Below are 16,547 nucleotides of genomic sequence, written 5' to 3'. Positions count from 1 at the left end.
GATTTCTGGGTGCCTAATTAGGAGGCTTCGCTTAGCACAGGATGCTCCAGAGGCAGAAGAGGGAATCAGGCAAGCCCTTGGACCCTGAACTTCTGGGAGCGGGGAAGGAGGCTCCTTCAGCCAGCCCCTGGGCCGGAGGCGGAAGTGCCGCTGGCTGGAGCTGGGGGGGCTCTCATCCATACACAAGCAGCAGGTGGACCTCCCCTGCTCTGACTCCAGCTTCAGGCTCACATGGCAGCATCGTCCCCATCGTCCACACCCTACCAAGTTCAACCTCATGGCGCACTTTTCCGGTTCTCGCCTTCTTTCCCCTTTCACCGTTGCCACTGATGTTCTTTCTTAGCCACATTTCTCCTAAGTATTGGAAAAGTAAGGCCTGATCATCTCTTCCCTGATCTCATAGCCCTACTTTCAGGAATGACTCCCTTAAGAAATGACCTTGAAGGACTTAAAGAGCATCTCCCAAAATGTAATCCAATGGTGGTGAGGAATAGACATTTAGGTGGCCCCAGACACAGCACTAACTACGATTGAACAGCTCAGTGAGGAATCTTTCCCTTTTCATTACTCTGACCGTCACTTTGTGTCGAGGGGAGATTCTCAGTTCAGGGCCACTGTGACCATAACACGTTCTCAGATTTGTTAATCTCTTTCCATGGAGAAAACGGTGATCTCGGGCTCAGAATCTTGATAGGCACCAGTATTAAGCTAAAATGTAATTATATTATTTTCCATTTGGGGGTTTATGTTTTTTGGGTATCTTCTATTTATGGCCAAAGATACAGCTGTTCCATATACAGTCATACATCCCCAGGCCCAGATGGTGCTCAGATATGGCAATAATCCCTGAATGTATTCAAGAAAGGCTGCAGTATAAAGACCATGTTTTACAGGCAGTGGTTCTTAACCGTGGCAGCACATGGGAACCCCAAGGACACTTGCTGAAATCCCAATGCCCAGGCCCCTCTCCCCGAGATCAATCCCATTAGAAACTCTGGGGGTGGGACCTAAACAGTGTATGTGTTAAACCTCCAGATGACTCCGGTGCATAGCTTGGGAACCAGGGCTTTAAGCCAGTCTTAGACTGGAGTATGAATGAGACTGAACATTTTTTCCACACCAAAGTGACAGGATCAGCATCTGGAACATGAATACCTATTTTAATGGCCAAGGTCAACCACAGTCTTAAAACCTCAGTCCAAGGAATTATAAAATTTTAGAGTTGGAGGGGATCTGAGAGCACCAAGTCTAGATCTTCATTTTATTTTTGAGGCCAAGAAACTTGCTGGGAATCACCCCCTGGGATCCAGGGGCAGGGCTCCTTCCCTAGCATCGTGCTGCCTCTCTGGTGGATGTAATTGCCTCAACTGCAAGTTGAGCTGGAAGAAACTACAGTCTTTTCGAGGAATAAGCTAAAGACACAAAAACTTGGAAGTTTGGCTTCTAGAAAGTGGGTAGGAGAGATGTGGTAGGGAGCCTAAGAGGCACCATGGACATTCCTCAAGGCATCCTCCATAGCTGGAAAGTACTAGATCAGAGAAATTGAAATGTTTCATCATCACAGGACTTCTCATAGCCTTCAATTTACTAACAGGCACAGGGACTCTCCAGAAGGAAACAGTACAAGCGGTGCTTGTTTGACGTTTTATGTGAAAGGTTTCACAGGACTAGCCTTTCTTGGGGAAATACTAGGCGGACACAGTTTCCTAAAGCTCTGGCCGGCTCTTGATCCCCCTTCACCTGCTTTATTTTTCTTAATAGCCTTTATCACTTGTAGATGTGTTCATTGCCTGTCTCTTCCTAGCTAAAATATAAGCTCCTTGAGGGGAGGGAGTTGGACTTCACTGCTGTATCCCAAGCACCTCCAACAGTGCCTAGGCTTTAATAAATATTTATGAAAGGGGATGAATGGATAGTCTCTTAACACACAAGTAACCATGAGTAGTTATCTAGTAGACTCTGCCTTTTCAGGATGGTAAGTCTCTCACCACAGTGTTAGGCTGTATTTGGGAGTCCGTACAATGCAGGGAATCTCACAGAACCAAATAGCCCTGGTGACGCTTAGGCTAATGGCCAGGCTCTGACACTAGTGAGCTCTGTGGCCCTGGGTAAGTCAGTGGACTTCTTTCAGCCCCATTTCCCTCATACAGTACAATGAGTGGACTGGGTTGGACAATCTCCAAAGCTCCTTCTCCGTTATTGTATGACAAGTGTTTAAATTAAAATAACGGATATAATTGGGGGGTTTTCTATTTCTCCTTGCAGTTCTATCAGTTTTTGCTTCATGTAGTTTGAAGCTGTTATCAGGCCCATAAATATTTAAGATTGTTATCTTCTCTTGACAAATTAACCATTTTATCATTATGAAATGGACTTCTTTGTCCTTGGCAATATTCTCTGCCCTGAAATCTACTTTGTCTTATATTAATATCCCCCCTGGTGTTTTGTTTGTTTGGTTTGGTTTGGTTATTTTTAGTGTTACCATGGTACATCCCTTTCTGTCATTCTACATTTACCTTATTTTATTTAAAGTGGGTTTCCTGTAAGCAGCATAGAGTTGGTTCTTGCTTTTTCATCTAACCTCTCAACCTCTGCCTTCAATTGAAGCACTGAGACCATCTAAATTTAATGTGACTATTGATATGGTTAGGTTTAAATTGACCACCTCCCTGTTTTTCTTTTTCTTCCACTTATTCCTTTTTCCCTTTGTTCTCTTTTTCTGCCTACTTTTGGATTGATTACTTTTTTGTAACAGCTTTTTTGAGATATAATTCACATCTCATACACTTCACCCATTTAAAAAGTGTGCAATTCAGTGATTTCTAGTACATACAGAGAATTGTGTAACCATCACCATATTTACAGAACATCATCCCAAAAAGAAACCTCACACCTTTAGCTATCACCCCCAAATCCTCTCATTCCTACCCCTCCCCCAGCACTAAGCAATTACCAATCTACTTTCTGCCCCTATAGATTTGCCTAATCTGTACATTTTATACAAATGGAATCATATAATATGGGCCTATTGTGACTGGCTTCTTTCACTTAGCATAGTGTTTTCAAGGTTCATCCACATTATAGCACATATCCCTACTTCATTCCTTTTTATCAATGAATTCCACTGTATGGATATACCACATTTGTTTATCTATTCATCCGTTGATGGACATTTTATGGATAACACTGCCATGTATATCATGTTTTTGTGTAGACATATGTTTCGTTTCTCCTGGGTATATTCCTAGATGTCAATTGCTGGGTCATATGGTAACTCTGCGTTTAACTTTTTGAGTTGCTGCCAGACTGTCCCAAAGTGACTGCCCCATTTTACATTCCTACTAGCAATGCATGAAGGTTCTAAATTCTCCACATTCTCTCCAACAGTTGTTAATATCTGTCCTTTTGCCTATAGCCATCCCGGTTGGTATAAAGCAATATCTCACTGTGGTGTTGATTTGCATTTCCCTGGCAACAAATGATGTTGAACCTCTTTTCATGTGCGGACTGGCCATTTGTTTATCTTCTTTGGTGAACTGTTTATGATTCCATTTTATCTCCTCTGTGACTTATTAGGTGTAAATCTATGTATCACTAAGTTCGTAGTTGTTTCAGGTTTTATAGTACACATCTTTAATTATCACTGTCTGCCTTCAAGTGATGTCATATCACTTCATGTATATTCAGGAACCTTACACAAGTACACTTCCAGTTTTCCACCCCCAACTTTTGTGCTATTTTTGTCACATCTCTGGTTAAAATAGGTGGTCTTTTCTTTGTAGTATGCTGGTGCTCTGTGACCCTGAGGGAATAGGACTTGTCACGGGAAACTAGAGGAGGGGAAGAAAATGAGTTCATTTTTTAGCATTTTGCATTGTTCCTGGACGGCAGGCCTGGTCCAGCTATCAGGATCACCACAGACAGCATCAAGAGGGGCCTGGATTCCAATGCAGGGAAGAGGAGAGGAGATCTTAGAGGGGGAGACATCCTTCGGAATCCCTGAGGCACCTTCAACAGGTTCCTGATTCTCCTGAGGGTTTCCCTGGCTGCATCCCTCAGCATCCACATTGCTGGGTTCATGACTAATAAGATTGTCAGTTGAAGTGACCACATGTGAATCAGGGCAGGGCAACAGAGAATCACGGCTTGGTAACAGACAGACTTGGACTCAGATACCAGCTGTACCACTTATAGATACATAACCCAGGGACAAGATCTAAACTCTCGTGAGCCTCAGTTTCTTCACCTATAAAATGGGAATAAAAATTCTTACCTCCTAATGTTGCTAAAAGGATTAAACGAGCTGATGGAGGAGAAAGTGGCCAGCATGTGACATAACGAGCACTCCACTAATATTTTTATCCCTTCTATATGACTCATTATCTGCATTAGCCAATTGTATTTTTACATTCCTTATGTTTCTTGGGAGTTCATAGTTCAGGGACTATGCTGAATTTGAGAGCCTTTTTCCTCTTCATACTCTGAAAATTCTAGTGAGTTCACATATTTTTATGAGATTGTCACAAACTCCCTACTTGGCGATTTGTAGACCTGCCATTTATTGGGCTGACACAAGGCCAGGCATGTGCTAGGTACCTTGCATGCCTCATTTTCAAAGATAATTATCAACCTCACAAGGATGGACAGGATTTCCCAACCTTGGCACAACTGACATGTGAAGCCAGATAATTCTTGGTTATATGGGGGCTGTCCTGTGCTTTGTAGGATGTTAGCAGCATCCCTGGCTTCTACCCCCTAGATGCCAGCAGCATTCCGCAGCTGTGACAATCAAAAATATCTGCAGCTACTGCCACATATCTCCTGGGGGGCAAACTCTTCCTCAGGTGAGAACCCCTGGGAGGGGATTGGTGTCATACCCATCCACCTGTGAGGAAGCCCCAGTTCAGAGTAGTCAAGAGCTCTGCTCAGAGTCACACAGCTACCAAGCAGTAGAGGCAGGATTCAAACCAGAGTCCAGCTGGCTCCTAAGCCCCGTGTTACAGTGACTCGAGATATACTCTTGTCTGCAAAAATGGCCTCAAATACTTTGGACATCCTTGGCCCTAAACTCTACCTTTTGTGCTGAAGGTGCCTGGACTCTGGACTCTCCTCTCTCAAAACCAAAAATAGACCCAAAAGGAGAGACTAGATAGTCATTATTCACAGACAGGGCTCAGAGGGATGAGTGCAACATACTGCACTTGCGAAATCTCAGTTCCCTGACCGGGGATTGAACCCGGGCCACGGCAGTGAAAGCCCAGAATCCTAACCACTAGGCCACCAGGGAACTCCCTAAACATACATTTTCTTGACATGAGGGGTGTTATGGTTTGAATCACATCCCCCAAAAGATATGTTGGAGTCCTAATCCCCGGTACCTGTGAAACTGACCTTGTTTGGAAACAGGGTCGTTGCCAATATAGTCAAGTTAAGATGAAGTCATTAGGGTGGCCCTGAATCCAACATGACTGGTGTCCTTATAAGAAGAGGAAAATTTGGACCCAGACACAGAGGAAATGCCCTGCGAAGATGGAGGCAGAGGTTGGAGTCATGCAGCCATGAGTTAAAAATCATCTGGGGCCACCAGAAGAGCCAAGGAAGGATCCTCCCCTAGAAGCTTTGTAGGAATGTAGCACTGTCGACACCTTGATTTCAGACTTCCAGCCTGAAGAGAATACATTTCTGCTGTTTTAAGGCACCCAGTTTTGTGGCACTTTGTTACAGCAGCCCCATGAAACTACTACAGGAGAGCGCTCCCCAGCGCTGGCAGCCCCAGCACCCCATATTTTGATTTGACAGTGAGTCTTGTTCCCCAGTAAGTTATAGTACCTGGCCATTAGCCAAAGTCATGAAAGCTATTTAACTTCCCTACAATAAACCCTCAAATTAGATTATGCATCCCACTAATTATATGGCTGAGATAGTGATCTGGCAGCGACCTGACAACTCAGGGGACTTCCTAGGTAACAGCTGCCCACTCAGATGCCTTCACCTGGTGATTCAGCGGCAGTAGCCTGGTGTGTCAGCGCCTTATCTTTCTTGGAAATAGGAGGTACCATGTCACCCGGAGATAAGGAGGCACAATTTGTAGAATCTGACTCAGTGGCCTTGGTTAACTTCAGGTCAGGAGTAAACAGACAGAGGGAAACAACCTCAGACAATCATGAGTGAGATATTTACATAGGAAATTACCCAAGGTAGCCAATTGAAAATCCAAAGCAATTTGTTCTGGGTGAGTAGACAGGCAGTGGCAAATAGACTCATATGAATTCCAAAATTCTTTGAGGTTAAATCAGCCCTTAGAATCATGTGCATCCCAAACAGATGTTTCATCTTTCCCTGCCCAAGCCCCACAGGATGTTCCAGGTTTAAAGGAGTATATGGAGAAGTGAATTTGGGAAGTGTTCTGTACTTTAATCGCTCTCTGGGAAGTTTGTAAAGCCTCATTATCATATTAAAGACTTTGAGAAATTCTACTGGAAAGACACACCCATTCGACTCCTTTGTGGGGGACGCAGTAGAACACATTTTGGACTACTGATAGATCTCAACCCATTTATGCTGCAGAATTTGAGGCTGAGGCCCAGAGTAATTAGATGCTCTTACAAAGGTCACAAAGAAAGTGACCTTGAGTGACTCAATTGTGGTCTTCAGATTCCAAACACATTGCTCCTTCTATGTTTTCATCTTCCCATTAATTCGTTTATTAGTAAACGTTTGAGTGCTACCATACAGTGACTTGGGAATATAAAAATCAATAAGGCAGGCCCTGCCTTGTGTGTAATTTACTGTTTCCGGAGTGTATGAGCAACAGAATAACAAATGGTGGAGAGGTTACGGGGATAGGAAGGGAGGGAGAGAGGCTGACTTTGGGATGGATAGAGAACCTGTCAGTCTGGAGGTTTCAGATTCGGTCCCTGCTGTTGTAGTGAGTCCCATCATCCCTGCTGCCCACAGCCCGTACTGAGGGTGGGGTGGCCAGAGCCCTGCTGACTGAGCTGCCCAGGAGGCTGTCCACCAGCCTGGCAAAGCTGACTGGAGCAGGGGTACCAGCCCACAAGCCTGCCAGACACTCATAATATGCCTGTTCCGCCTAAATGGGCCGACAAATCTGATTCCTTCAAAATTTGAAGTGGAGGCTACAGAGACGAGGCAGTGATCAGGGAAGCTGAAGATGAAAGAACATCTCAGGAGAGTACGGTAGGGAGTGTCCTGAGGGGTCCCTTGCAAGCCAGGGAGATGAGGAAGCGAGATGCCTTAGAGAGCAGAAGCTGGGAGGCTGGGGGGGGGGGGCGGCGGCAGGGCAGCGCAGCAGAGAAGGAGAGGTGAGCACGGGTTCCAATCCATACCCCCCTAGCCACAGCTGCTCCTGATCCGGTTCCAGGGATGCCTGGCTGCATCAGCTCTGGGTGCTGCATTTCCAGGAGGCCCCGTGGCCCTTGCTGCCCCCATCCACCCTACTAGTCTCGGTTAGTAAAAGTGCCTAACACCCTTTGGTTAAATTGTGGTAAAATACAGTTAACATAAAATTTACCATTTCAAGTGTACAGTTCAGAATTTAAGTACATTCACATGGCTATGCAACCATCACCACTATTCATCTCCGGAAATTTTTTTTAATCTTCCAAAACTGAAAGTCTGTACCCATTAAACAATAACTCCTCATTCCCTCCCCTACTCCCAGCTCCTGGCAATCTGCGTTCTGTTTCTAGGAATTTAACTACTCTAGGTACCTCATACAAGAATTGCCCTTTCATGTGCAAATAGAGATGATCATACTGAGCGAAGTAAGTCAGAAAGACAAATACCATAGGATATCACTTATATGTGGAATCTAAAATATGGCACAAATGAACTTATCTACAAAACAGAAACAGATTCACAAACGTAGAGCACAGACTTGTGGTTGCCAAGGGGGGCGGGTGGGAGGAGGGAAGGATTGGGAGTTTGGGATTAGCAGATGCAAACTATTACATATAGAATGGATAAACAGCAAGGTCCTACTGTATAGCACAGGGAACTATATTCAATATCCTGTGATAAACCACAATGGAAAAGAATGTAAAAACAAATGTCTATATGTGTATAACTGAGTCACTTTGCTGTTCAGCAGAGACTGGCACAACACTGTAAATCAACTGTACTTCAGTTAAAAAAATAATAAAAAAGAATTGCCCTTTTATGACTTATTTCATGTAGCATAATTGTCCTTTTATGACTGACATTTCAAGAATATATATATGTATAACTGAGTCACTTTGCTATGCAGAAGAAATTAACACAACATTGAAAATAAACTATACTTCAATAAAATTTTTTAAAAATATGACTGATATTTCATTAGCTAATGTCCTCAAGATTCATCCATGTTGCACTGTGGGTCAGAACTTCCTGTTTAAGGCTGAATAATATTCCATTGTATGTAAGTATCACATTTTGCTTATCCATTCATCCATTGATGGATACTTGGATTGCTTCCATTTTGGGCTATTTGAATAATGCTGCTGTGAACATAGGTGTCAAATATCTCTTGGGAATCCTGTTTTCAGTTCTTTTGAGTGTCAAGACACCTGTGGGGTGGGCAGGAAGAAACAGGGGCTGCTAGGGCTCAGATGGTGAGCATTCCACTGCAGTCCGGGAAGGTGGGGTGATGAGGGACTTACCCTGGCACATAGCTTTGTGTGTGCTACTCTCCCGCCCTATACCATCGGGAGCCTCTCTCTAAGCAGAGACGGAAGATCAGTCTGAGGCACAATTTCCAGGCACTCTTGCTTTCCCCTTCTGTCTCCATGCTTTTCAAACAGGGTTTCTAGAATGTAAACTCCACGAAGGCAGTGACTGGCCTGTTCTGTTCACTCACCCATTTCTAGCACCTGCTGAGTGCCTGGCACAAAAGGCAGGTTCCTATGTTCTTCTGTCTGTCCTCTCCATAAATTTTCACCCCTTTTGTTTTGCTTTTTATCAACCAAAGTTTATAGTTTACATTAGGGTTGACTCTTGGTATTGTATATTCTATGGGTTTTGACAAATGTATACTGACACATATTCACCATTATAGTATCATACAGAGTAGTTTTGCTGCCCTAGATATCCTCTGTTCTCCAAGTATTCATCCCTCTCTCCCTCAACCCCTGGCAACCACTGATCTTTTTTACTGTCACTGTAGTTTTGTCTCTTCCAGAAGGTCATATGGTTAGAATCATACAGTACATTGCCTTTTCTGATTGGCTTCTTTCACAAAGTAATATCCATTTGAGATTCCTCCATGCCTTTTCATGGCTTGATAGCTCATTTCTTTTTTTTTTTTAAACCATTTTTTTTTGGAGTTTTATTAATTAATTAATTAATTTTTGCTGTGTTGGGTCTTCGTTTCTGTGCGAGGGCTTCCTCCAGTTGTGGCAAGCGGGGGCCACTCTTCATCGCAGTGCGCGGGCCTCTCACTATCGCGGCCTCTCTTGTTGCGGAGCACAGGCTCCAGACGCACAGGCTCAGTAGTCGTGGCTCACGGGCCTAGCCGCTCCGCGGCATGTGGGATCCTCCCAGCCCAGGGCTTGAACCCGTGTCCCCTGCATTAGCAGGCAGACTCTCAACCACTGCGCCACCAGGGAAGCCCAATAGCTCATTTCTTTTTAGTGCTGAATAATATTCTATTGTCTAGATATATCACAGTTTATCCATTTGCCTACTGAAGAACATCTTGGTTTCTTCAATTTTTGGTAATTATGAATAAAGCTGATATAAACATTTGTATTCAGGTATTTGTATGGACATAGGTTTTCAGCACCTTTGAGTAAATACCAAGGAGTGTGACCGCTGGATTGTATGGTAAGTGTGTTTACTTTTGCAAGAAACTGCTACACTCTCTTCCCAAATGGCTGCACCATTTTGCATTCCCACCAGCAAAGAATGAGAGTTCCTGATGCTCCACATCCTCACCAGCATTTGGTGCTGTCTAGTGTTTTGGATTTTGGCCAGTCTAATATGTATGTGATGGTATCTTACTGTTGTTTTAATTTGCAATTTCCTAATGACATATGACGTTGAACATCTTTTCATATGTTCATTCGCCATCTGTATGTATTCTTTGGTGAAGTAGCTGTTCAAGTATTTGCTCATCTTTAAATCAGATTATTTGTTTTCTTATTGTTGAGGTTTAAGACTACTTTGTATATTTTGGATAAAGGTCCATTATCAGATATGTGTTTTGCAAACAGTTTCTCCCAAGCCAAGAGTGTGGCTTGTCTTCTCACATTGCATTGACCCCCTTAGTTTTATTTTTTAGTTTATTTTTATTTTTTGGTACGCGGGCCTCTCACTGTTGTGGCCTCTCCCGTTGCAGAGCACAGGCTCCGGACGCTCAGGCTCAGCGGCCATGGCTCACGGGCCCAGCCACTCAGCGGCATGTGGGATCTTCCCGGACCGGGACACGAACCCGTGTCCCCTGCATCGGCAGGCAGACTCTCAACCACTGCGCCACCAGGGAAGCCCCGACCCCCTTAGTTTTAAAACAGCAGTGAAACCAACAGAAATCCCCTTATATGTGGAGAATCTTAACCAGGGGTGCTCATCACAATCTCCTGATGCAGACTTTCAACATTTTTCTAGGTTTGGACCCCACCTCTGAGATTCCTGTTCTACAGATTTGAAGTGAGACTCAGGAATCTGTTCTTTTAAAAAGCCCTCCTGGTGATTATGATGGTCAGCTCCCTTAGGAACCATGACATTAAAGACAGAAGTTCAGACACCCTCAGCAATGGGAAGATGGTCCCATCAGGACACCTTGCAGGGTGCTGCCTATGCGGCCCTCCTACCTGCCCTGTTCCACAGCACCATCTGAAGCCATAATTCCCTGCTAATTGGACATCTCCACCTGCCATCTCAAGATCACTTCCCTAAGCTAAACCCATGGTTGTCCCCCTCCCCACCTGCAAACCAGCTCCACACCTGATCTTCTGACCTTGGAAGATGGCAATTCCAATCTTCCAGCTGCTCAGGTCACAACTCTTGAAGTCACATCTACTTCTGTCTCAGACACATCTAATCTATCAGCAATGCCTGGTGGCTTGGCCTTTAAAATGAAACCAGGATCTGATGACTTTCAACCCCTCTGCTGCCCCCACTAAAGCAGGTCTCCCTGCTTCTAACCTTGCCCCTTCCGGTCTGTTCTCCACCCTAAGCCAGAGTCAAGTATAGAAACGGAGGTCTGAGCACGTCCTCCTCTGCTCACCACCCTCCACTGGCTCCCATCTCACGCAGAGTAAAAGCCAAAGTTCTTACAACGGCCTGTACGTTTCCTCACAGTCCTTCTGCCCTAACATCACCCCTGCAGCTCTCTTATCTGCTATTCTTCCTGGTCGTTCCAGCCACACAGCCTTTGAAGTTCCTCGAACATGCCAGAAATATCCCACCCCAGGGCCTTTGCGTTGCTGTTCACTCATTCTGGAACGCTTTCCCCCCAGGGTGCCACTGGGCTGGTTTCCCCAGGCCCTGCAGACCTTCACAAGCCACCTGTCTAAAATTTCAAGCTGCCCGCCCCCTTTGCCAGGGCGGCTATCTTTATTTTTCTCTAGAGGACTTAGCCCTGGTTTACTACCTGCTGACTTGCTTATTTCTGTCTGGCTCCTCCTCCTAGATACCAGAGCCATCAGGCGGGGCTGTCATTCTATTCTGTCCACTGTGGAGCCCAGGAGCTTAGAACAAGGCCTGGTGCACAGTGGTTCTCATCCTCCGCACTCCTCTCTTCATCGTGTCCTATCCATCTCCCATGGCTTGAGGCCCCTCTGTGTTTTTACTCTCTCCCTTCTGCATCTCCCCTATTTGGTGTCCACTCCTGGAACTACTGCTAAGAGCTGGGGGCCTTCTCCCATCTGATGCATTTTTTTTTTTTTTTTTTTTGGCTTGTGGGATCTTAGCTCCCCAATCAGGGATTGAACCCTGGCCACAGCAGTGAAAGTGCCGAGTCCTAATCACTGGACCGCCAGGGAATTCCCTGATGCGTCTTCCCAGCTGCCAAAGGCTTCTTTCTAACAGGCAGGTCTATGGCAATCCTTCTATGACACCCCTTAACTTTCAGAACAGGGTTCAGACTCCCTGGCTTCAAACCCAAGGTCCCTGCCAATACGGTCTTGTCTGCTTCTGCAGCCTCATCTGGCCCCTGCCCACGTCCACGCATCTTCAGCGCTGTAGGCGGTTTTTTCTCTCCTGCCTTTGCCCATGTGTTCCTTCTGCCTGGCAGTGCCATCCTCACTCCCTGAGCCCCAGCCCCTCCTACTCTACATCCAGCAAGCCCCTACTTAGCCTTCCTATTCTAGCTGACGGAACCTTCTAGGCCTTCTAAGAACTCCAGTCATATCGACAACCCCTTCCATGGGTCCCCTAACCCCTGCTGAGTATACTTCAGTAGCCCCGCTCTGTATAGCAGCTAGTTATTTGTGTGTCTGTTTCCATCATTAGTCCATTCAAGTTCTCTGCATGACTGGTTTCTTACACTGGCCCTGGCACTGAATAATGCTATATATACTTCACATGTTTCCTAGATGAATAAGTCTCCAGAAATGCAAAAATATGGCCTGAGTCTGCAGTAATGCTTCAAAAGTCCGTGGCACTTTTGCCAGCTAATGAACTCACTATTCAATAGTACCAAGAATGTTCCAGAATGCATCATTGTAAGTGTGCCTAAAAACTAGGACAGAGGAGATAGCTGACCTGTCGGGGGTACCTGTGTAGCTCAAACTGGACTGGCTAAACAGTCTCTCCATATTTTTACTACTCCTGTGTGTGTATGATGTATATGTAAATATATTAAAATATATACATTTACATGTAAGTATGTTATATACACATGTATCTATATGTGATTGAAGATTCTGGAAATATTCTCTGGGGCATGGCTGGCTCACTACCCTATAATAGCCTTTCACATCTGGTTGAGATTCCTGCATTCAGGTCAGTGAAGGAATAAACCCTCAAAACTAACAGTCATTTTCCCCCAAAGTCTCTAGAACTAAAGTCTTTACTCAGATGTATGTTTCTAATCGGTAGGGCCTCACTACAAAATTTCTTTCACGTTAATTTGGGTCCACTTTATCCTGTAATCATGGAAGCCCCCAGACTAATATTCTCATGAAAAGTTCTGATATGTTGAAGACAGTAATTACATCTATGACATTAGCTATTTTTAACTTTTCCAAAATTGTCCATGTGATACTGACTAATGACTTAACATCTATGAGCATGTTGTTCATTCATTCATTTTCATTTAGGGGCTCTGCCAGTCATTCAACCAATAATGCTCACTGGGTGTTTACTAACTAGGTCAGGGAAACATATGATGTCCAAGTAAACACGTAAATGAAATGTTTAAATGATATATGCTGTGAACAAAATAAAACGTGCCGATGAGACGACAAGGGCCTGCTGCAAATCATATGAGCACGTTTCTGCAGAGGTGACATTTTAAATGAAAGCTGATGACGAGAGGAGCCAGCCATGCAAGGATCGGAGGGAAGGAGGAGAAAGCAAAGCAGTGGGGACACACGGTGGGACACGGTCCTTGCCAACCTGGAGGACGCAGGCCTGATCGCCACTCCTCCTCCTCTGGCAGCCTGGCCAGGTGCCTTTCCTCCCCCCACCACCCGCCCTGCAGTCCTTTGTTGGTGCAGCCGTCTCCATGTCACCCAAGATACAGCTCCTGGGGCCGGCCCAGAGGTGGCTCGCCCTTTCACCTTGTATCTATTCACAGCCTTTGGCAAACAGGTGAAGGTCAGTAAATGCTTGTGGCATTGTTGAATAACAATTTGACCACAAAGCAGATAATGGCCAGTTATATGATAGAGGTCACAGGGCTGTGATGGAAAAATGAATTTCCAGAACCAGAAGAAACGTGTGTTTTAATTTTGGGATTATCTAGAAATGATTCTCAGGGGGAAGAAACACATACAGTAACTATCAGGAAGGATTTAGATCGTAAAGTCATGAAGGGGAAAAGTGAGAGTGATTTGGAGCATTGCTGAAAATGGAATTTTATGTCTTTGCTGCTAATTCCATCAGCCTCAGTTCTGGAAACCATCACCAGCCCCAGCTAGAAGGGCTCCATGCACTGGGCACGGTGAGGCCGCAGAGCCTTCTACACTTTTGAGCACAGCCTGAGTCCATCACAACGCTCCTGTTGGCAGATGAGATAAAACAGCCAGGTGTGTGACTCAGCCACTGGGGACCCAATGTGCCCACAGGTGCAGCCAGTGTCCAAGGAGCAGACATACCCGAAACACCCTGAACCCTGACCAGTTGTGTGATTTGCCTCTGATGACCCCGGCACCTAAAAAAAGTACTAGAAATATAATTTGATGACTTCTGATCTAAAGCCCCACAAATTGGCTCATCTAGGGAGTTTTTTACAGGCTCCGGACGCACAGGCTCAGCAGCCATGGCTCATGGTCCCAGCTGCTCCGCGGCATGTGGGATCTTCCCGGACCGGGGCACGAACCCGTGTCTCCTGCATCGGCAGGCGGACTCTCAACCACTGCGCCACCAGGGAAGCCCCGACACTTCTAAAGAAATTATTGGGGCTTCCCTGGTGGCACAGTGGTTAAGAATCCACCTGGCAACGCAGGGGACACAGGTTCGAGCCCTGGTCCAGGGAGACCCCACATGCCGCAGAGCAGCTAAGCCCGTGTGACACAACTATCGAGCCTGTGCTCTAGATCCCGCAAGCCACAACTACTGAGCCCGCATGCTGCAACTACTGAGGCCCCCGCGCCTAGAGCCCATGCTCCGCAACAAGAGAAGCCAATGCAATAAGAAGCCTGCGCACCACAGCGAAGAGTAGCCTCCACTCGCCGCAACTAGAGAAAGCCCGTGCGCAGCAACAAAGACCCAACGCAGCCAAAAATAAATAAATAAATAACAAAACCCCACAAATTATTGAATAATTTAAGAACATTTTCAGTTTTGATTTTTAGTATTAATGGATAAAACCCAGGAAAACTCTTTAGGGTCTTCCATACTTTTTAATGGTATCAGAGTCCTGGGAGCCGAAGACTTAAGACGGGCTGCACTAAGCAGGATCACCTCCCTGATGGGGTTGGGCCCTGTGCCCGGCCGCAGCCCAGCCTTCTTCCTGCCGTGTATGCAGTGACAACACAGCTTACCTCTGCCAAGCCTTGTCTCACCCTCGTCCTAGGTTGGGCATCCTCAGCAGTCATCTTGGCTCCACATGGCAGGAAAGCTGAGAGGGGCCCAGCTCTGCTGGATGGTCCACAGAGTCCTTTCCATCATGGGTTGAGCATCATGCTCTGTTCTTATCGAATCCTTTCCTCCCAGTGGCTCCTCCTCTGAACAGAATGGCACAGCCTCAAATTTATGAGTCTTATTCCAGGGATGAGGCCACAGTCTCCTTTCAAGGTCTCTCTGTGGAAGGAGTATGTGGAAATTAGCAAGTTCACTGTCACTGGAGATTTTCAAACAGAGGCAGGACAAGAGCTCGTCGGGGGGTTGTGGAGGGGATCTGGCAGCAAAAAGGACATCCATGTCCTCTGTGATCCCTCCCATATAAAGACTGACTGCTCACAAAGGCAAGGGCCATCACTGTTGATGAAACCAGCCAGCTGATGCTGCTTTTAGACCTGGGGAATTCTAGGAAGCAGTATTCACAAAGGGGCTTGCAGTAAGCCCCAATCCTGAAGCTTCTGCAGGCGGCCGCTTTGTCTGTGGGGATATTGCAGAAACCATGACATAAACCACAAAAAGTTAAGCCCAGGCCTTTTTTAATCAGAGCCAGGCGAGTGGAGGGAGCATGAAACTCTGAGACAAGGGAAAGCAGATGATGGTGGATCCTTCGCAGGGCTGTGTCCCATTCTAGCTGTGCTGGGTCCTTTCTCTGTGCTCTCACACCTCATTATTATTCATGAGGCCCCGTGTTTACATCACACTTGCAGCATACAGTGTACTTCTGCCTACCTGAGGTCATTAAGAACTTCGTGATGGGCAAGTGGAGGCTCGGTTGTACTAAATGACTTGCCCAGGGGCAGAGCGATTTTCCAGCAGAGCCTCAATTCGAGCCACGCTCTCCCGGCTCTGAACTCGGTCCACTACAAGGCAGCCAGCTCTGAGCCCTGCAGAGGCAGGGAGGGCGCAGCCCCCTGTGAACCCAGTGAGGGAACGGATGTTCTCTTCACCTTGGTCCAGGCAAGAAATCTCATAGACCCCCACGTCGCAGACTCTGGGCATCCCGTTATAACCCAGCAACCCTGACCCCAGACCCAGTGACAACATTGGAAGGCCAATGCCTGGAGAGGAGGAACCAGCAAGGGGCATCCAGACAAAGAAAAGAGAGAGGGAAGGAAGGAACTCATGTTGTTGAGGCCTCTGTATTGGCAAACATTACTATTGTCTTAGTTTATTTTAATGGTAAACTATTGATTCAAGTAAAACATACATGAAGAAAAGTATACAGATCGGAAGTGAATAGCTTGATGAATTTTCACAAAGACAACACACCCATGTAACCAGCACTGAGATCAAGAAGCAGAACACTGCCAGCACCCCCA

The sequence above is a fragment of the Mesoplodon bidens genome (assembly GCF_964165515.1).
Source record: "Mesoplodon bidens genome assembly, chromosome: 9".
In the NCBI taxonomy this organism is placed as follows: Eukaryota; Metazoa; Chordata; class Mammalia; order Artiodactyla; family Ziphiidae; genus Mesoplodon; species Mesoplodon bidens.
The sequence above is the reverse complement of the archived record's forward strand: the minus strand, read 5'-3'. Positions refer to the sequence as shown.